Source organism: Monodelphis domestica, chromosome 8, assembly GCF_027887165.1.
Source record: "Monodelphis domestica isolate mMonDom1 chromosome 8, mMonDom1.pri, whole genome shotgun sequence".
Classification (NCBI taxonomy): Eukaryota; Metazoa; Chordata; class Mammalia; order Didelphimorphia; family Didelphidae; genus Monodelphis; species Monodelphis domestica.
In genome coordinates, this window is record NC_077234.1 from 59,049,310 (window position 1) to 59,072,175 (window position 22,866).

At 38.1% G+C, this 22,866-nt stretch overlaps 1 protein-coding gene and 1 non-coding gene across 2 annotated transcripts in view; one reads left to right on the plus strand and one right to left on the minus strand.

Annotated features, from left to right (window-relative positions):
- PID1 (phosphotyrosine interaction domain containing 1) overlaps positions 1–22,866 on the plus strand; it is a 261,786-nt gene that overhangs the window by 66,488 nt on the left and 172,432 nt on the right. The window lies entirely within an intron of this gene.
- LOC130456036 (U6 spliceosomal RNA) lies at positions 6,336–6,441 on the minus strand. Its single transcript, XR_008914313.1, has one exon. It is a non-coding gene; the product is annotated as a U6 spliceosomal RNA (small nuclear RNA).

Consider the following 22,866-nt stretch of genomic DNA (forward strand, 5'->3'; position numbering starts at 1 on the left):
GCTTTCTTCGGTCACATGATTCTTGTCACTGTAAATTTAGTACACAAAAGAGAGAAAATTTTAAAAGAAAAGATGGTTTGGTTAAGGTTATTTTTCTTCATGAATAAGAGGGCATTGCAAAGGATGCTTCACTGCCCTGCACTCAGGCTAAGATTTCTCCCTTTCTGTTCCATATTAAAAAAAAAAAAGACAACATTTATGGAGCACTTACTGTATACAGAGCCTTGTGCTAGTTAATGAGGGAGAGCCAAAGAAGGAAAAGACATGATTATTGCACCTTGGGTTGCATTTAGAACTTGGGATGTTCTCATCTCAATCAGCAAATGATCACATAATTATGAAGTGCCCATTTAGGTCAAGCCTGGTGCTGGTTACTAAAGGAGATATTCCGGAGGGCTTAGGGCATGGACCCTGCTCTAAAGAAACTTCTCTGTCACTTTCCAGTGTCACGGTGACCTCATCTAGCTAATTTTATAGAGGAGGAAACCAAAGCCAATAGCATTAAGTGGCTTGCCCAAGGTTATACCACTAATAAATGTCTGAAGCCTGGTTTGAACTCAGAGAGATGAGTCTTCCTGACTCTAGGGTCCTGTACTCTATCCACTGCACCATCTAGCTGCCCCTCTAAGTTCTTTCCCCCTCCTCAAATTGTACTGTTTGCTGGATTCCTATAAGAGAATGGAGGCAAAGCACTCCAGTCTCTCTGCCAAGGAAACCCTGAATGGGGCCATGAAGAGTCTGATGTGCCTGAAATGACTGAGGAATGATAACATTTGGGCATATCTCAAAGCTTTTATTCCCTCCTTATTAAACCGTGTAGCCTAGCCCCCTTCTCAAAGTCCCCTTCCAGCTCTAAATCTTTTGAGCCTATTATTAGTGATAAGAAGCCAGCTTAACTCCCCTTTTTTCATGGCTTCACATGGTAGCAAAGTCCCACAGATGATCATTTACCCGGAGGGAGAAGATTAATGGGGATTTGGGAGGAGAGAGGAGAGTAGTTTAGAGGTTCACAGCTTTCTGGCTTTCAGGGAAAAAGTTTAGGATAGAATTGCATAGTCCATAGAACAGGAGTTTGATGGGACCTCAGAAGCCTTCTAGTTCAACCCCCTCATTTTAGAGACAAGCATACAGAGGCCCAGTTAAGTGTCTTGCCAAAGGTCACATCCAAGATGAGATTTGAACCTTCGTCTTCTATCTCCAGGGTCTTTCCCTACTTTATCTCGCTTCCTCTTGGGCATGAAATGTTTAGTTTTCGTTCAATTACTTTTTCCAGTCATGTCCAACTCTTCTTGACCCCAGTTGAGATTTTCTTGGCAAAGATCCTGGAATGCTTTGCCATCTCTTTCTCCAGCTCATTTGACAGTAGGAAAACTGAGACAGACAAGTTGAATGACTTGCCCAGGTTCATTCACCCAGCGAGTAAGGGTCTGAGGCCAGATTTGAACTCAGAAAGATGAGTCTTCTTGACTTCAGGCACAACACTATCCACTGTGCATTCTAGCTGCTCAAACGATTACAATGATTAGTAGAGATTTATTAAGGAGGGGTTTGTAGAGATCCCAAGATGGGAGGAAGATACCAAATGTTCAGAGAATTAGAGCTTATAACCATCTAATGACAAGGTACTTAAGTGGTACTAAAATATTTTAATTTCTTTTTTAAATCTTGCTTAAATTTGAGTTCCTTTGTGCTTTGTAAATAGAAATTTGAAGAAACTGATTTATTATTTAATTTTTGTTGTTTTTGAAAAAGGGCAAGCTCCCAAGCCGTATTCTCTTACACTCTTCCTCTTAGTAATCCAGGCCTGGGTTGGTGCTGCATTAAGCAGACACCAGTTTCCTTGGCAGCAGCTATTAAAGGTATAAACACCGTACCTGGGAGAGATCTAAGTGCCTCTCTGTTCTTTCTTTGCCCTGCCATCTCATCCCTCTTCCAGTGACTGAAATGTCCAAGCTTTGTTGTTGATTAGTGGTTGTGTTTTTCTCTATGTGTTACACTCTCAGAGATGCATGGTTGGTCGAAGAGACCTAATCACTGCCCTTTGGCATTATATGAAAGGGGATGCTTCTGATCTGAACAGCCATAGAAAATAGGTTGTCAGCAGGACTAATAATGAGTTAAAGAAAAAACTCCAGTAGTTTTCATTCAGGGAAGAAAGTGATGAAGGAGAAATCTTAGAATTTGAGATTATGGAAGGAGCCTAAGATCCTGTGTAGCCCACCCTCTCATTTTACAACTGGGAAACTGGGGTCCTCAAGAAAGAGAATGATTTGCCTTAGGCAAATATGTGGCTGAATTTGTATTAGAATACAAATCTCCTGACTCCTACTATAATACTCCTTACTTTCTTCCTTCTTTCCTTCCCATTCTTCCTTTCTTCTTTCTTTCCCATTCTTCCTTCCTTCCTTCCTTCCTTCCTTCCTTCCTTCCTTCCTTCCTTCCTTCCTTCCTTCCTTCCTTCATTCCATTCTAGAATTGGGTGTAGGGCTAGACAATTGATATGAAGTGACTTTCCCAAGGTCACACTACTAGGAAGTGTCTGAGACCAGATCTGAATCCAGGACTTTCCATTTCCAGGTCTGGCTCTCTATCCACTGAGCCACTTAGCTGCCCCTACTTATTACTTTCTAAAGCTATAACCAGCAAGGAACAACTGAGGTTTTGTTCTAGGACAGTGATATGGATTGAGTGGAGTGTTTCCATCTTTTGTCAATTAATTGGGGTTATCTGGAGGACTGCTTTGGGGAGGAGGTCATTTATTCCCATCACTATAATTGCTCTTAAGCCCTTTTTCCTGGTCTTTCCTCCTCTGCTGCTTCAATTGCACTTCAGTGAGTCAGAAAGTTCATGCATGCTGCCTTACTGTACTATACAGACCCCATGCCTGAGATCAACAGTAGCACCAATGGTGATGATGATGTCTGCTGGTCTCCAGGTGGCCAATGTCTCTGTACCCCACTCCCCTGTTTCCTATTATGCTGACAATGTGACATTTCCCAATCAAAGTAAACTGGCTGAACACCTTATTTGGGGACCCATACCACATGGGATACCCAGGATCAAAGGTGATGGTGTTAAGGTACTCTGGCATTGGAGTATTTTCCAGAGATTTCAGAATTTCCAGTTTTGGCTTTGCCAACTTTCCTATGGAAGTAATAAGGAAGTAATAATTTAAAAGAGTGGGACAAGAGAAAAATTTGCTTTCTTCCTCTTTAGTCAAATGAAATTTCATGGAAGAGATGGGATTTTAGGAAATATTTCAGTGGAAAACAAAAAGAAGATGGATTATCAATTGGTGGTGGTACACATAGACTTTTTTATTAAATTTTTTCAATTACATGTAGAAAGAATTTATGACAATTTTCTTCTGATATTTTATGATTCAAATTCTTGCCCTCCCTCCTTCTCTGAGATGGTAAGTCATTTGATATCAGTCTACGGTGTTTTCATGCAATATGTATTTCCATTTTCCCCATGCCTCCACATAGACTTTTGAGAAGTACTTTGTCTCTGCTAAAAATTGTTATACTCCCATTGAATGTGTTTAGAAATTTAGGTGCTGAATACATATGTTAAATGGATTACTAGAGCAGGGATCTCTATTGTTTATTTAAAATCATAGAGAAATGGCTCTAGTTATTTCTGATGATTGCCAAGTTGGAATATTAGATCAGCTACAGAAGGAAAGAAGACCCTTAAAAATGTTAACTCAGAAGAAGGAAAAAAAGAGAAAAACGAGAAGGAGGAAGAGGGGAAGAAGAGGAAGAGAAGGAGAAGGAAGAAGAAGAAAGGCAAAGAAGAAGGAGGAGGGGAAGATGATGAAAATGATGAAGATGATGAAAAGATGTTAATGATTCATAGCTGATTGATAGTCCATTCATAGAATGGGCAAATAGTGAATTTTTTTGCTCTCCTTCATTCTGTTCTATTATAAATTAAGAGAGGATACAGAGGATTCAGGGGGAAATATGGAAGGGACATTCTAACTAATCAAGGAGGTCAAGAAGGCAGAATAAAGAAATCCTTCTCATTAGATAATAAGGATTTGATCATTTCTCTCTGACAGAGAAATGCAAAGATTATAACACTTCCTAGCTTTGTGACCCTGGGAAAGTCACTTAACCCCTTATAGCATGCTCTTCTACCTTGAAACCAATACAAAGTATTGATTCTAAGGTGGAAATTAGGAGTTAAAAAAATCAAAGGTCTGATTTCCACCTGAAAAGATTTTTGACATAAAGTTTGGTAGCGGTAAGAAGATGGCAGAAGAACCTTGGAGTAGGGGATGTGAATGAGGTGTTGGGGAGGCAATTGAATCTAAGTTAGGAGATTGAAAGAGAAACATTCCTATTTTGGCCTAGGACTAGAACTTGGATTAGACTAAGCAGTGATTTTTAATAATGGATGATTAGTGAAAAAGAGAGACAGCTAGATCGTGCGGTAGATAGAGTGTCAAAATGGTGGTCAGGAAAACTCTTCTCCCCGAGTTCAAATCTGGCCCCAGACACTTACTCTCTGTGTGACTCTGGGCTGGCCACTTAATCCTGTTTGCCTCAGTTTCCTCATCTGTAAAATGAGTTAGGGAAGGGAATAACAAATGACTCTGATATCTTTACCATGAATACCCCAAAGGGATCACAAAGCATTGGACATGACTGCAAAATGACTGAGTAGCAACATGGAAGATGGTGGTTGGGCTGAAATTTAAAGCAATCTGGACATTCCCTATATAGACTAAAAGGGGAGTGCCTTCCATTCGTGGTAGAGAGTCCCTGGATGAGCACCAGAGGTGTAGCAAGGGATAGAAATAGTACCAGCTTGGCTGGACTGTATGTGAGGAGGAGTAACGGATAATCAAGACCAGAAAGGCTAATTAAAGCCAGGTTGTGTCAGGTAGGATAGTCAGTAGTTGAACTTAGGGGGACTTTGTGAGCCTGGCAGCCCTGTGCTAGGGAAGGGAAGAGTGGATGGGAGAGTTCTCTAGGTGAGGAGATCAATGAGGGAGCCATTAAAAGAGTTCAGATTTAGCTAGGGAGGGAGAAAATCTTTAACATCAGGATGCTCATAAGCGCTTTGAGCATTATTCATTGGGGGGCTTCAATTCTCTTTTTGAATCACATCCTTTTACTAGGAAATAACTCCTCTGCTATCCACAGGAGGCAGCATGCAGGGGATGGTTTAGGGAGGATTCCGAGCCATCCGATTCACCGTGGCAGAATTGGGCTTTTAGGTCTGGGTAAGAAAGCCCACATCTTACCCAACGAGCACAGGATCTCCTACTGTATGAGCCCGATAATGAGGCTGTAATTGGTGTGTAAGCCGTTCATTCTCCCAAGTTTTCTCACGGGGCATAATTTGTCTCTTATTTGTCAGGGATGGTTTTTGTGAAACAAAACTTCTATTCATGATGGGCAGAGCAAATGTACTGAAACATTATCATAGCTGGGATTAATGGTACACTATGGATTTATGTCAAGAATGTTAATGATTTGTTTATGAATAAGTGGGCCTGTAGTATTGTGAAATAGGATCCTGAAGAATTGCTGAATGGACACTTTGCCTGCAGAGGATTCTTAGAGGAAATAAACCCTCTTGCCAGCCATTTGGCATCTCTTAAGTCACTTTTGTGAATTGACTTTGAGATTCTAAATGGTGGAATTTACCTTGCATAATACCAGGCTTGCTAGGGCTGCGATGATATGGTCCATCCAAATTCTCCTTTGAAATAAAGTAATGATGGAACTTTTTGTTTTAGGGAACAAACCTCTCTTTCCCTTGGATTGCTAAATAAAATGATTTGTTGGAAATATTTTGTTCCTTTCCTTTTTTAAATTTTTTATAAAAAGAGCATTTGCTTGCTCTACAATTATAACGACCAGTTTTGAGTCCAAAAACTGATGTGAAGATGCACTTCTTTTCCTGCTTTGCAGAGGTGGGGAACTGTTGGAATGGAACGCTACATATATGGACAGACTGGTTGATGTGATGGCTAGATTATAGACTTCTTATCCCATCCCACCCCCTTTTGATTCTTTATTATAAGGGATGGTTCTCTAGTTTTGAGAGGGGGAAGTCTATATTGGTAAACAAAGATGTAATAGCAACAATAGGTGCCAGTAAAATTAATTAGGAATAAAACGTACATTATTATAAGAGAGTCTGTGTATATTATAGGCAAAAGGAAGGACAGGATGTGGAATCAGGGATCTGAGTTTGAATTTACAGTGTCCTAACAAGAAGTCATTTGGCCCCCACCTTAGAAAATAACCTCAGGTACCCATTGAGCTTAAAAAATATTTAATTGATTAATTAAGAAAAATTTTCCATGGTTACCTAAAAGTAGGGAACGCTTCACAAATTTGCATGTCGTCCTTGCGAGGCGTCATGCTCATCTTCTCTGTATCGTTCCAGTTTTAGTATATGTGCTGCCGAAGCAAGCACCGCATTGCACTTTTGAATAGCGCTAAGTGTTAGGACAGGGTTGACTGGGTGATGCCATGGATAGAGCACTGGACCTGGAGTCAGGAAGATCTGAGTTCGGGTGTGACCTCAGGCATTCTTAATAGCTGTGTGATCCAGAGCAAGTCACTTAACTCTCTTTGCCTCAGTTTCCTTATCTGTCAAATGAGTTGGAGAAGGAGATGGCCAACTACTCCAGTGTTCTTGGCAAAAAAGAACACCCCTAAACCCAAAAGGGGTCATGAAGAGTCAGATGAACAACAACAGGAACAACATTATGAGGGCTATCTTGGGCCAAAATTTGTTTCTATAGTAGTCATCTGTGGCTTTGCCCCTAGTTCTCCCCTTAGAATCCTTTCAGGCTCTTCCAATTGGACTTCACATCCCCAGCTAGAACCAATCTGTCCCCAATCTCTTCTGCCATTGGAGAAGGGAGACAGCTAATAAAATAGACAGTGACATGGCTCTGGGTTTAGAGAACATGAGTTCAAATACTTCCTTTGCTGCTTACAATCTCTGTGACCTTGGATAAGTCTATCAACGAACAGTCATTTATTAAGCACTTACTCTATTTCCTGTACTTCATTCATGGTAAGTTTTATGTCTACATGTACCCTTTTTTCTTCAAATGACGCCTTCTCTAATGGGGGGGGGAGTTACCTGGATATTTTAATATAACAAAAATTAATTAAAAAAAAAGCAAATCCACAAAAAAGTCATTTACTTTGCTCTTTATTTTCTTCATCGGTCATATGAGTATGTTGGATTTGGTGGTCTCTAAAATCCCTTCCAGTTCTAGAATTATGATCCTATAATTCCTCCTAGTTCTAGCCTTTTTTGCCCACTTGACCTCAGCTAAGTAGCTTAAATTCTTTGGGCCTCAATTTTCTTATCAGTCTGGAGCAATGTCTAACTCAAATGGAAACTGATTCCTGTGAGCTGCCATCTTGACTTCAACCCCCCCAAAGTAACATTATCTACATCTCATCATATTTTTGTTTATTTTGTTTAACACTTGCCACTTACTTTAATCTTTTTTTTCAAGGACTTTTGGGTCTCCAACTTGACCCCTCTGGACTAGATAATCCCTAAGGAATCCTGATTTTAAGATAATATGCAAACAGTATTTAACTCTGAGTTACAACAGTTAAGAAAGAAAGTTAGGGGCTACTTGGAGTTTGTGACCCCTATAAACATCAAGAGGAAACTAAGCCCTTTCCCATCTGCTTCGTCTTTCTCTAGCCTCTTCTTCACTACAGGGCCAGCACATACATGGGTACTTTCTGCAGAGCATTATGGACATCCCAGGACTCAACTTTTAAGTAAGCATTAGTGATTGTTTTCTGGAAAGAACAACAAAATCCAGATGTTGTTACAACTACCTGGAAATTCACTGGAGTGGAATTTGGTCAGGAGTGGGTTCACCTTAAATTTCCTCCAGAGGTTGAGGGACTCCTGCCAGAATTGCTCACACAAAAGCAGTTTCCTTCAGGAGCAGTTCCATAGCTTGGATTTGGAGGGTGGTGTTAAAGCAGGGCATCAGGACATCTAAAACCCATATCTGTGCTAATGTATGTATATCTGTGCAACATGGGAGCCCATCAGAACTTGGATTCTAGCCTTTGTTCCTGGACCTCAGACGTTTGGACAGATTGATGTCTGAGGAATTTTCTAACTCTCAGTCTATGATTTCCTCATTTCAAGAAGGTTCATAGTCCAGCCATCACTTCATTTCCTACCTGGCACTCCTTTGGACTGGACTCTATCATGGCCCTGGACTGGGAACCCTTCCACCATTCCTTGTCCTTTCTGTTTTTCAGTTTCCTTTGTTGCATTGGTTCCCCTTGCTAGATTGTAAGTTCCTTGAGGGCAGAGACTGTCTTTATTCTTCATATTTGTATCCCCAGTATTTATCACTTCTTGGCACATAGTGGGCACTGTATACATGTTATTGACTAATATTTAATTTCTCTGTCTCCATTAGCTCTTTTACTTCTATATATAAAATATTCTCAGGTCTTCCTTATCCTAAAAAGAAAAAAAGCAGCCCAAAACAATAATAAACCCCCAAAACAAAATATCCCTTAATCCTAGGATCTGTTGAATTTACCCATTCACATGTAATTCTTCTTCCCTTCACACAAATTCCTAGAAAGAATAGTCTGTACTCATTGTCTTCACTTTCTCACCTCCTAGCTACCCCTTAATTCTTTTTTTAAACCCTTACCTTCTATCTTAGAATCAATACTATGTATGCAGAGACTTGTGACTTGCCCAGGGTCACCCAGCTGGGAAGTGTCTGAGTTCATATTTGAACCCAGGATCTCTCATCTCTAGGCCTGGATCTCCATCCACTGAGCCACCCAGATACTCCCCCTTGATTTTTTTTTCAATATGATTACTATCCCCATCTCCCTCTTAGAATTCTTCTTGCAGAGGTCACCTACTAGTGTGACTTTGACCATCCCCTAATTTTTTATTCATGTTTCCTTTGACTTCATGACACTGCTTTTCTGTTTCTCCTGCTATCCTGACCTCTTCTTTGTCATATTTATAGGCATTCCCCAAGACTTAATCTTTAAGTCTTATTCAATAACTTCACTCATTCACACAACTTTAATTAAGTGTAAATAGATATTGAGCCTCAAATTCCAGCCTTGGACTCTTTCCTGAACTCTACATTTGGATTTCTATGTGACTGAGTGACTTCTCCATTTGAATGTCCTGGTGGTACCTCAAACCCATTAAATCCCAAAATGAACTTTTCCTCTGAACCCCTCCTAAATCTACTCTTCTGGACAATCACTATTTCTGTTAATGGCGCCATCATTCTTTTAACCGTGAATTATTTTTACCTCCTATCACACTTTTCCCTTTAGATCCAATCATTTGGTAAGTTCTGACAATTCAATCATTGTTTTCTTATGAAACTTTGCCCTCCTTACTCTTTTTACTGTCATCCTGCAGCCCACATACTCACTTGTTTCTACTATTATAAATAGTAGAATAAATAAATGATTTCTCCAATTATAACTTGTCTCAGATTTAATTCATTGGACACACTGATGATGACCCTTCCTGATGGATGGTTCAATAAACATTTATTAAGCACCTACTCAAAATCCGTCGGTATTTCTTTATTGACTATATCAAGTCCAAACACCTTAGCCTGGCATGCATTTACTTTATGCCATCTAGTTCCAATCTATCAATGGTCTTAGCGCTTTCTCCCCAGAGATATCCCATGTAGCTGCCACATCAGAATTTGTTTCTTAAACACTCCATATATTTTCCTTTCATTCCCTTTGTCACCTAGTTTCCTATGGCGGGAATTCATGTTTCCTCTTCGCTCATTCTTTCCCATCGAAATCTTAATGGTCTTTCAACCCCTCCTTCCCACTCCCTTTTCTCTAAGTCTTTCTTTGATCCTTCCAGCTAGAAACACTTTCCCTTCTCAGAGCATGCACAGCACTTTGTTTTGAATCTGTATTTTGTATTTATTTGACGAACATGTATTACCTTCTCTCCTTATAAATGCCTTCTGGTTGGAACTGCTTTTTCCTTTCCTTTCTATTTCTTTCAAAAAGTTGATATAGTTCATTTTGACCCACCAGCCATTTACCTATAAACAACCATCCTCATAAAAAAAAGTTGAGCAAAATTGTCGAATGTGGTGACGGTGAGTGATAGCACATGTCATTTCCCACTATTAATGCTGTTGTTTACCACTTTTTAAAACAAAAAGTTAGTTGCTTTTACTCTGTATTGGTTTTAAGGCAAAAGAGCAGTAAGGGCTAGGCAAAGAGGGTTAAGTGACTTGCCCGGGAAATGTCTAGTGATAACAAGGACGTATCTGAGGCTAGACTGAAACTCAGGACCTCTTGAGGTCTCTAGGACTGGCGCTCTATCCACTGAGCCACCTAGCTGCCCCTGGAAGTTATTTTTTAAATAAATGCTTTATTGATGCCTCTTTTTTTCTTTGGCATCACACGCTACTCTCATAATGCTATTTATTCCTCATTATAATCAAGCAAAACAAAACAAATTGACCAAGTGTGAAAGTGTGTGCCTCCTTCCTCTCAGGCTCTTCTCTACCTTCTCTGGAAGGAAGAGCAGGAGGTACATTTTACCATCAGGCCTCTGAAGATGAGATTGATCACTACTTTGATCTGGAGTTTGTTATCTTTAATGTTGTTTTTCTTCACATTATTGTGGTCATTGTAAAAATTATTTGGATTCTGTTTTATTCACTCTGCATCAGTTCAAACAAATTAGGAAATGGGTTTTAAGATTGGCCATCTTTCAAAAACTACCATTGGCCATTGTATTAAAATTTTTCTTACATTTAAAGCTGTCTTCATTTACATGATTATAGTCATTGAGTATATTTTACTACATTTCTGCTTTCTTTGCTCTCCATCTGTTCATAGATGTCTTCTCATTTTTCGCTGAATTCTTCATATTTCTTGTTCCTTGAAGGAGGAACATTCCATTATATTCATATGCTACAATTTGCTCAACTATTCCTAAATTTGTGGGCCCATGGTTTTTTCCAGATTTTTGCTCATGAGATTGCTATGAATGTTTTGGTACATATGTTTTGAAACTTGTTTTTATTGTCCTACTTGGCATATAAATCAAGTATTAAGTTTAGTAGATCAAGGGGTATGAAAATTTATTAGATTTTCTTGCATAATTCCCTGTTATTTTCCAAAATTGTTGGGCCAATTTCTAGCTCTACCTACAGTAGATTACTCTGTCTTGGTATTTTTCCAGCCCTCCAATGGTAATTCTTTTTATGATTTAATATTGTGGGTAATTAGACAGCTATCAAGTGATACCCAGTTGTTTTAATTTACCATTTTTCTTTGTTAAAAGCAATTGGGAACATATTCCCCCTATAGTTGTTGATAGTTTGTGGATGGCATTGTTTGCTTGTTCCGAACACTGGAGAGATTCCAGATGAATTCCATGTGAGACTCCTTTGTCAGTGTATGCATCTTAGACAGACACTTCCTGTGGACATTGAGAATTTGAGGAGGAGGTAGGCAGGCTGGATTGCTTTCAGGAAAGTGAACAGCTCCTTTAATAATAGAAAACTTCTCCAGAAGCAAAAGTCCATCTCGTAAAAGCTAGTATATCACTGGTGTTTCTGGATTTGCCTGAGTCATAGATAGGCATAGTCTCAGAAGATATAAACATGAGTATTTCTCAGAGAGCAATGGGGATGGGAACACGTGGAAACATAACAAATGAAGAATTCAAAAGAAGAGTAAAGGAAACATCAAAGGATGCCATCCAAGAAATATAGGACTCAAAAGATGATATGGTCATGGGCATCTCATTGCATTTCACTGACATCCTTACATGGTAGGAAAAATTGAAGATCTCCAGCACAATAGGTTTTACCCCTTTATGGCAGACTGATGAAAGGACAAGAGTTTGTCAGGGTATACAAGAAGGGATGAGGTGTGATCTATATCACATCATTAAGGTCAAAGATTCAGTTGATGATTTACTAGAAGTTGTCCAGCTGAGCGGCCGCTATGGTGAGTAAGAATCCTCAAGAGCATGTCATATGAAGATCACCGGGAGAAAGTATGGTGTTTGTCCTAGAGGAGACAAGACAGGAATGCTGTTTGGTCATGATAGCTGTCTGGAAGTATTTGAACAATTGTCACTAGGGAGAGGGATCAGATTTATTTTACTTGGCCCTTGGAGGTAGGAGCAAGAGTTGGAGGTTCCACAGAGGTTAATTTAGCCTTGACATAAGGAAGAATTTTCTAGAATGAGATAGTAGGTTTCTTTTTACTTGACATCTTCAAGGAAAGGCTACTTCTTGGGTATGTTACAGAGAAGCACTTGTGAGCTATATATTGGATCATCTTTTCCCTAAGCTTCCTTCCAGCTCCAAAGTCTTATGATTCTGCAGATTTTGGAAAGAAACAAAGACAATTGTCAATTGTCATTCTCGGTCACCGAGAGACTACCACTAGTGGACTAGACATCAAAAGACCTGGGTTTGAATCACTGTCAGACACTTAAAGAAAGCCATATGAGTGTGGGAAAATTGCTTAACCCTTTTGATGTTTAGTTTCTTCTTCCATTACACAGATATTAAGTAGTACATAAGTGAGGGTAGCTAGGTGATAAAGTGGATAAAGTGCTAGACTTGGAGTCAGGAAAACTCATCTTTCTGAGTTTAAATCTGGTCTCGGACACTTACTAGCTGTATGACCTTGGGCAAGTCACTTCAACCTGTTGACCTCAGGTTCCTCATCTATAAAGTGAGCTGGAGAAGGAAATGGCAAACCATTCCAATGTCTCTATAAGAAAACCCCAAATGGGATAACAAAGAGTTGTATATGACAACAAATCAGAGTTGTTGGGAGAAAAATCTCAATAAATCTTAAATCATTTTTAAATTTTTAATTAATGTGAGCTATTACTTTCTTTTACTCTTAAAAAAACATCTCTCATAGTCTAACAGAGTAGCAGATGCTCAAAAAGAAGATACTGAATGAATAAATGATTTTACTGAAGTGGTATTGCAATGTGGAAACTGGTGACCAAAAGCTGTAGACTCTGTATATGAAATATGACGATAGGGCAATGAGATTTATTTGGATAAGTCACAAAAGAAAATTCAATCTCCTTGCTTTATAACACACTGTGTATTAAAGTTACCTGCCTGCAACTGCCCATCGTCTGCAAATTAACCTGGGATGTCTAGTTATGCTTCCCTTGACAGTTCTGTTTCCAAATGTTTGCAGGCTTTAGCAAAAAAAAAGTTGCCAAAATAAATGAACTCAATAGTTAGCCTTAGGATCAAATAAAGTAAAAAAGTGTCACTTGTTACTTGCTTGGTCTTCCCCAGTTCCATTTATAAAATAAAAGTCCATAAGGAAGATACGACCATTCAAGAAAAACCTAAACCTGGATTTGGAATATAATTGTCCAAAGAAACATTATCTTACTTTGAATTTGACGATTTCATTGTGCACTTGCTCTAGACCCCTTCCTTAATATATGAGTCAGAGTTTACTTCTGAACTGAATTTAAAAGAGGATAGGAGAGTGACACGCTAAATCATTGTGAGTAAGACTATGTTCATGGAATTTGAAATAGTAGACAGCAGCGTCTAGGAGCATAATCCTAATAACACATAATACAGATGTGTACAGAGATGCAGGAGACATGCTGGGAATACATATACAGGATGCCCATATATATACATTAATGTGTATAATTTATAGATATAGATATAGATAGATAGATAGACATCACACCCAGATATAGATAAATGTGTATATATATATATATATGTATATATATATATATATATATATATATATAAATCACAGTGTAAATCACATTACTGCAAATTCCGTCCCTGATCTCCATTCTTCTTTCAGTTCTTCCTATTATTTTGAATATTCTTTGGGGATTTAATATTCCTTTTCCTTTAAACAAATAACCTTATGTGGGTTTATAATTCAACTCTCCTAAATACCTTTTTAGAACCTTTGGAGCCTTTTAATTTACTTTTAGTAAATTGAGAGTCACACCCTTTCCTTGGTCTCTGCAACAGCTTTAAAGCCAAAATGCTGCTTCCTTTGCCCAGACTCCATGTTTCTTTGTCTCCTCTGTGCCTCACACTGTATACAATGTGGTGATCAGTTTGGCTGGCCCAAAGAAGGGGAATTTTGTATGATGTGGCTGGAAAGATAGTTGAGACCAGGTTATGGGATCGGGTTTGCCATTGGATTTGTGCCGTCACTGAAGTAGGGAACTCCTGAATGAGGAAATGCTCATTAGCAGTGCAGGATGGCATCTTTTCTGCAAATTATACTCTTAGTGTTGTCTGAAAGGTTGTGAGTTGCCTGAGGTCACAGAAGGTATATGTCTAGGGCAAGACTTGAACCCATGTCTTCCTGGCTCCAAGGAGGAGATTATCAATCTCTCTCTCTCTCTCTCTCTCTCTCTCTCTCTCTCTCTCTCTCTCTCTCTCTATATATATATATATATATATATATATATATACACATATACATATACACATATGTGGGTATTTCTATCTCTCGATTCATATGTTCTCTTTCCCTTCTTCCCCCATTCCCTAATTCACTGAAGATTTAGGGGGGCTTCATAGAAGAATTCAGTCTCTTCCTCTTCCTCCTCTTTTCCCAATATACATGATAGGTGCTCAATAAATGGTTGTTGATTGATTGGATAGATGCTTCTGTGCTGAAAACAAGTCCTTCATGAAGCAAATTTTAAGTCATGAGGGATAACTAATAGCACAGTATGAGACCTCCAACTGCATGAAGAAGTGGGCACATATAAGTCCAGACCTCTGGCATGACAAGGCTACAACTGGATCCCTGGAAGGATCAGGGCACACAGAGTCTGGGGATTGAGTGCTAGAATGGTCTCGGTGGTTTCCTATGAATTCTATGATATCCAGACTGACAGGAAGAAGAAAGATCAATGATTCAGCTAGAGATGGACACTATACTCATAGCCAGACTCCCATTATTGCTCACTTTTGTGAAGGCACACTTAGGGTGTAGGTCCTTTCCCCTACAAATGAGTTGCTACATGATTTGGAGTATGGCTAAGTATTTTATCTGTAGTTTTGCTCAATGATACCTAATTGACTTCCCTCCTCTATTGTTGTTCCAGGCTTGAATGCACCACTGCATTTCTCTTGGGTATGGGAGATTCTAATGGAGAAGATACCAGGGTTCAGAAAAGGGAGGGGGGCAAAATAAAGAAGGAATGCATGTAGGATAGAACAACTTGTTCTGAGAAAGATTAGTCTTGAAAAATCATACTTAGAGGGTTAAAAGGACTAGCTCCTGTCACACCTTGACCCATTCTACTCACAAAATTCTTGTGCTGTGAGGATCTGCTTTGTAAATCCACACCAGTAAGTGACACTAGGCAGCCCATGAACCATTTACATGACTAATTTCAGAGGGGATGAAAGATGTATTTCGGTGGCCATTCTTTGCATGGCTGTGTGACCCAGGAATCAGATGGAAAAGGCATTATAGTTATGTCAGCAGCCATCAATGACTTCTGGGCTTGATGTTTTCTGTGGCTTCACACGTTGTGATTTGTGTCTTTCTCTACTCGTGTGGTGTCTTCCTTATTGTCACATATCATTTGGTATTTCTTCCTTGTAAGGCTGGTCTTCCCATTGATTTGAAGTGTGCCGTTATGGAATCCAAATGAATATCCAGACTTGTTGAGATTTAAGTTTGATACACTAATTTTTTCACAATTATTTAATCCAACTTGAGTGCTCATTAAAATATGTACTGCAGGGCTTGTTAAAAAACCACATTCCCTTGTGTTCTGAATCTATTAATTTTGGTTATAGTGCTATTGTTGGCTAAATATCAGCAGTGGGGCGGAGGATGAACATGCTGAACAGATTGAGAAAATCCCCAAAATTTTTAGGCCACTTGTCTTTGTCCTAGATTTCACATTATTACTTGCAGTCACATTTTGTGGAATAATAGAATCCCAGGAGGTGGAAAGGACTTTAGAGATCCATTTGGTCTAATATCTATTTGAAACATGTTTTCTTTCCATATAATCACAGAGACTCAAAATTTTTGTTTGGGACGGAACTCTTTGGCCATCTCCTTCCCTCCTTCCTTCCTTCCTTCCTTCCTTCCTTCCTTCCTTCCTTCCTTCCTTCCTTCCTTCCTTCCTTCCTTCCTTCCTTCCTTCCTTCCTTCCTTCCTTCCTCCCTCCCTCCCTCCCTCCCTTCCTCCCTCCCTCCCTCCATTCCTTCCTTTTCTTCCTTTCTTCCTTCCTTCTTCCGTCCCTCCCTCCATCTCTCCCTCCCTCAGTTCTCAGTTCCTATAGCTGTTTTTTTATATTGTATAGCCTCAAGACCCTTCACTAACCAATTTGTCTTTTCCAGGATTCTTCTTGGCTTAATAGTGTTTACAGAAAGTAAGTAGTTGTCTGTGTGATCCCTAAAGTGTCTCTAGACAACTATGATGATGTTTAAAAAACGACACTGAGAATGTTTTACTACCCTAACATAGATGTTATCATCAAAAGTTTGTTTAGCATTTACATCATTGCCCAGTTGGTTGAAGGAGACATATTGAATCGTGATGTAATCCTCAAAACCCAAAATGTTTCATTTCCTTGGAATTGGAAAATTGAAAGGCAAATACACTCATGACCCCAAGAGCCTAGATAATGGGACAGAGTAGCTCTGTGACATTTATTCCAAGAGGAGCTCATAGGAAATATGATGAAAATAGTTAGCTTTGTGAAGAAATGAGCCAAGTCAGATCGCTGATGAGGTTGTGAAGGGGTGGGGTGGGGTAACAAGAGAGGTTCATTTAGATTGTTCTGATAACTCAATTTAATATCCTGCCATCTATCCATCATTCAGTCAGCTCTCCCTCCCCCCACCAAATTACAAGAGTTTTCCAGATTTCATTTTATATAGATTTTGATCAGAGTGTTCAGGTCTTGTCTCATTTACCTTTGTTTCTCCCTTACTTGACCCTTTGCTCTTTTTTGGCTTTACTAGAATATTAACCACCCATGTTTTCAATGAGTAGAGAACTATATATTCTGTCTCCCTCTGCATTGATTAATACCATTAATAATGAGATCAATAAGTCTAAGTTGGTTTAAAGTTCTTAATGATGGTACCCAAAATAATTAGTATTGTGTTGGAATGAGGATGTATTTGTAATCAGTACCACTTCCATATGCCATGATAGGATCCTGCAATGTTGGGTGCTTATTGTAGGCAGAAAAAATGCCCCAAATCAAATGGATTATTTTAAGGGCTCTTCTTACCATCTGAGGGAAGGATAATAAATTATGTCTTTCTCTGGTGTCTCTCAGAGGTAGTCCCTTTATTTCCTGCCATCCCATTTGTTACCTAGAGAAAAGGAAAACTCAATCTAGGCTCCAAAGATGGTTCATGTACTGGTAAACAAGTGCCATGCCAAGCCATGCTAAAATCCCAGCAGATTTAAGCAATAACAAAATTATACATTATCTGACATAACCATCTGTCATTTTAGGGTAAGGACAGGGAAGTCACTATTTTAGTAATGGAACTGCTGGTTCCTGAATGCCACATGGAGAGAAGAAATAAATTCTTCCCAAGGCCTCAAGTCATATAAGTATTTTCCTAATAAAAACAGTGCTGTGGTAGATTATAGCTGAAACATGAGAAAATGATTTATTTTTAAGGTGTCATGAGAAGGTGAGTGAAGTTTTTTTTGTTTTTAAAGTGAGAGATAGGTAGGTAGGATGAGTAGAGGGAAAGGGAGGGCAGTGGAAGCTGAAAATGCCTCTGGATATGTGGGGTACTTTTCTATCCAGGGTGCTTCAGATTAGGTGAGGAAGAGAGACCATTGTGAAGGGTTCCAGCTGTCCAAAAGTTGGCCAAATCAACTGGAAGGGATGGTGCAGAATTTAGCTGCTTTCTTCTCCTCTTTTTTCCATTCTGCATTTGACAAACCAGCAAACATGTTGATATACAACATTTTGATCTATGACAGAATAGAAAAAGAGGTTGCATATATGCATATTTATTTACATATATACATAATATACCCATACACATGGATCATAATATTTAAATTACTGAATTCAATATTTATTAGAGAGATGGACTATAGTTTTTCTTTCTCTGATTTATCTGCTTGAATTAGACATCTACATACATGTGTATATAAATATGCATGTATCCATAAATTCACAGAAACACACATAAGAAATTTAACACGACATTTCTATCATTGATCTGCTTGTATGTTTCTCTTCCTCTTCTGTTTTGCTGAGATTATTTTTCTTCTCTTTTTTTTAAGATCAGCACTATTAGGGCTCACCCTTCTTAACTCCACCTTCAAATAAAAGTGCTTCCTTATAACAAATAAGTATTGTTAATTAAAACAAATTCACATGTTGTTTGTTTCTGAAGACATCTGCCTCACTTTTCACTCATACTTCATGGCATTGAATGTTATATCTGTTGCTCTGTCTGGTTTCAGTTTCAAAGAACAAGATGCCCCCATGATAGTTGTTCCTTGGATTCCCCCACACTCAGTTTCCTTTTGTGTGTTATTCCTCCCCCCCCATTTCCCCCCCCACTGTATTTCTTGATGTCAGAGACTGTCTTTATGTATCCTCTGGACTTAGCATAGAGCTTGGCATTTATGTTCTTCATATTGGATTTATTGTATCCTTTCCCTGCTAAGAAGTGGGACGCTTGCTTCACCATCAGTATTCTGGAGTCGTGACTAGTCACTGCATTGATCAGAGTTAAGTCTTTCAAAGTTGTTTCCATTTTCAGTATTTAAACCATTGTATACACTGTTCTTATGGTTCTGCTTGCTTCACTCTGCAACAGTTCATTCATATCTTCTCAGATTTCTCTTTGGTCATTTCTTACCACAAAATAATATTTTATTACATTCACATGGAGAGGCAACTTGCTTGGGGTATAGAGAGCCTTGTTCATATCATTTCCCAAGTGCCTTGTACAGAGTGGATGCTTAATAAATGCTTTTTGAACAATTGGAAATATTTTACCCTCCACTCCTCTTCACTGTTTCGCTTTTCATTCTATTGATTCTGGTCATCATGCAATCAAAATTGTCTATGTTTTCCATTTTTTCTTTGATCAAAATGTTTGGTTTAAATTTGAAAATTAATTTAGGAAATATCATTTTAATTATATTCACATAGCATAGCCCAAACATGACTAATTAATATCTTTTCAGTTATTCAAGTCTCTATTTTCATAGAGTATTCAATGGTGGTAATGCATAGAATTGCTATTTGTGTTTATTAGAATTAACTAATATTTTACATATTATGTAATTATTATAAGTAGAATCCCCCTATTCCTTATTTTTATTTTTTGCATTTTTGTTGAGGTAGAAAAAAACTGGTGGTTTTGTGGGCTTATATCCTTCTAAAGTGATTGTTTCAGGTTACTTTAGTTGAATTTTGGGGATTCCTTAAATAAGCCATCGTGGACAATACTTTTGTTTGCTCCTGCCTTTGTTTCTTTGCTCAGTTTCTTTTTCTTGTCTTATTGATATATTTAGCACATTTAGAATTTACATAAAGTAATTGTCATGATCATAAACATGATGTTCTATATTGTAGATAATCTTAGCTTTTGATAGATACTGCATACTGTATTATATTATATGTTCCTTTATTCCTGGGATTTTTAATGGTTTAAAATATAAATGGGTATTTAATTTTCTCAATAGTCTTTTCTATATCTACTGATAAAATCTTGTATTTTTTTCTTTTTTAGGTTAATAAGTTCCTTCCCTAATATTTGGCCAAGACTCTCTATTCTTATAAAAATCTACCCAGGTCATTGAATACAATGTCTTTACTATGTTGCTCTGACTTCTTTATTTATTAATGATTGGGTCTGTAGCTTTTCTTTTTCTGATCTATCCTTGCTTGGATTAGAAATAATTTATTTTTTAAATAATATATATTTTTATTAAATTAACTATCAGTTTATCTATTTTGTCATTTTTAACTTAATTGGATTTATCAATTCATTTTTGTTTACTTTTACTTTCCTCTTTATTTTTAGAATTTCTATTTTTCTAATCATTAAAATTTGTTAATTTTCTAATTATTTTAAATAATTTTATATTTTATATCCAGTCAATGTATCTATTGTTTTTCCTTTGGTTAATCAAAATGTTTTGAGATACACACTTTCCCCCTAAAGATAACTTGTGTTTCTTTTTGTTTAGTTCTATTTATAGCTTATTTCTTGGTTTGAGATCCTATATCAGGTTCAGGGTTGACTTCCTCTTCGTGCTCTTGAATGGAATAAGCAGGCCCTGTTTCATTTGCCTAAGATGCCATTGTCACTGCAGTTTTGGATGAGGCAAATGGCTTTAGATCCTACCCTCTGCCATAGTCTCTATTTTTTCTTCCTCCCAGTGGTCTTCTGATGGTTTCTTCTTCCTTATCCTTGAACAATCTCTATTTAAGACTTGGCTCCCTCCCTCCCTCGATTCTTTGCCTCTCTCAGGTCTTAATCAGATGTCCTCAATTGCATTAGTTTTAGGGCTTTATCAAGATGCCTACTCTTAATCAACTGCTGTGTTTCAGAGGACTTCAAAATTGCACTGAGCAGTCGTATCTCTGATTTCAGGGATGATTGATCCTATCTTTGTTCCTGATCAGAACCAGATGATTTCAGATCCAACTGATTCATTAGTGCTGGTTCAGGTCCAGCTGGTTCATCACCACAATCCATGACATATTCTTTCTCTGACCATCTTCTGATGGCCACAGTACTGGGAATCTTTTCATACAATCCTAAAGAGAATACAGCTATTTTCTCTCTGGTCTTCCTAATCATTGTTCTCTCAGATCTATCTTTTATGTATTTGCTTGAATTTTTTTTTTTGGGGGGGAGAGGGAATTGGGACCTCTAGGACCCTTAATGTTGCCATCAGAATCAGAACTTGGTCAGCTCCCTGTACATTTGGTGGATTACATTTAGGGAGAAATAAGAGTGGGAATACAGTGATCTGGGTCAATCACCAAATGTACTGAACTTCTGATTGGCTTTTTATTTTTAATCATTTATTTTCCAAAAGAAAAATTTTATTTAATTAATTAATTTAGAATATTTTTTCATGGTTACATGATTCATGTTCTCACCCTCCACCCCCCCAAGTAGCCAACACATAATCCCACTGCTGATTGGCTTTTTAAAAGATGAACTGGGCTTTACACATTCCACTGGTATTGGTTAATACACTTCAAGTTTGAATTGAATATAAATGATGTATTCCTCTTAACTCCCATGGGAGCTCTGGAGAATTATCTGTTCTGGTTAACTGAATATTTCTCTGAACTAAGGGGTTCTATATATTAATCAAAATAAGTATTTGTTCATTGCCTGCTATGCTCCTAGCCTTTGTTTTATTTGTGTAGAGATTGTCTGTAGTCAATACATTGTAAAGTTATTACATATTTTTGTATTTTTGGAAAGAGTCGTGGACTTGATATTGAAAGACATGAGATAAATTCTCAGACCTTTCATGTAACTACAGGAACTATTTAACTATGGGAAAATCATTTTCATCTCACTTCTCTGTTTCCTCATGTAAATGCAAGGTACTTAGGCTACTTGGTGAGATAGTCTGATACTAGAAATTTAAAGTGGATTCTGAAAAGAATGATATTGGAGATTCTTAATCTTGAGTCTATGAACCTAAAACAATAGTGATAATTATATAGTACAACTAGGTGGTATATCAGCTAGATTGATTGGCCTGGATTCAGAAAGACTTGCCTTCCTGAGTTCAAATCTCATCTCAAATACTAGCTATGAAACTCTAGGCATGTTACTTAATCCTGTTGCCTTAGTTTCCTTATCTATAAAATGAGCTGTAGAAGGGAATGGCAAACTACTCTATTATCTCTGCCAAGAAAACCCTAAATGGGGTCATGAAGAGTTGGGCATAACTGAAAAATAGCTAAATAGCAACTACAAACCATATTTCAATATTTTTGGTTTCTTTTGTAAATATGTGTTTTATTTTATGCATTTACAAACACTATTCTAAGAAGGAATCTGTAGGCTTTTCTAGATTATCTTGGGGACACAAAATAAGTTAAGAACATCTGAATTGGATGAACCAAAGATAAAAAGATTTTTTATTTGTGGTGTTTAAGGATAGGATATGTGGCTTTATTAGAATCACATAAGGCTTAGAAAATTGGAAACGAAGCCAAGAAAAACAAGGGAAGGAGCATAACCCTCTCCTCTCCCCTAAACTGGGCCAACAGCTGGCTTCTAAAGCAGGCCAGGGAAGGTCAGAGACAATACAATTGAAGATTTAACCAGATATTCTTCAACGTGATTGTCTTTAGACTGAGATTAGAGGAAGAAGAATCCTTTTCAGTAATCCAAAGTCCTGGACCTATATTTACTCCTTATATCCAGCCCTCTCAGAGATGCTCCAAAGAATCATGTTTGACAGATTGCATCCCACTTATCTGGCTATTTCCCACCACCAAAGGGAGGCTCTTAATAATCAAGGTTGCCTGTTCTTCCACCTGCCTGTTCATTGTAAACAGGCAAGGGCAAAGCCAGATCTGAGCTGCCTTAGTGTGGCTACCCTGAACTTAGCCTTTAGAGTCAAGGAGGTGGTTCAGGGGGTAAAAGTTTAGGAGGTGAAGTCCTGCTTTCAAATCCTGCCTCAGATACTTTCTATAGGGCTAGTCATTACACCTTCTTCCCAAATAAGATTACATATGTATAGTTCTTTACAAACCTTTAAGTGCTGTGTAAATTTGAGTTCTTACCCAGTTTCCTGGATTAATTGACTTGTCTATAGACATAAAGCCAAT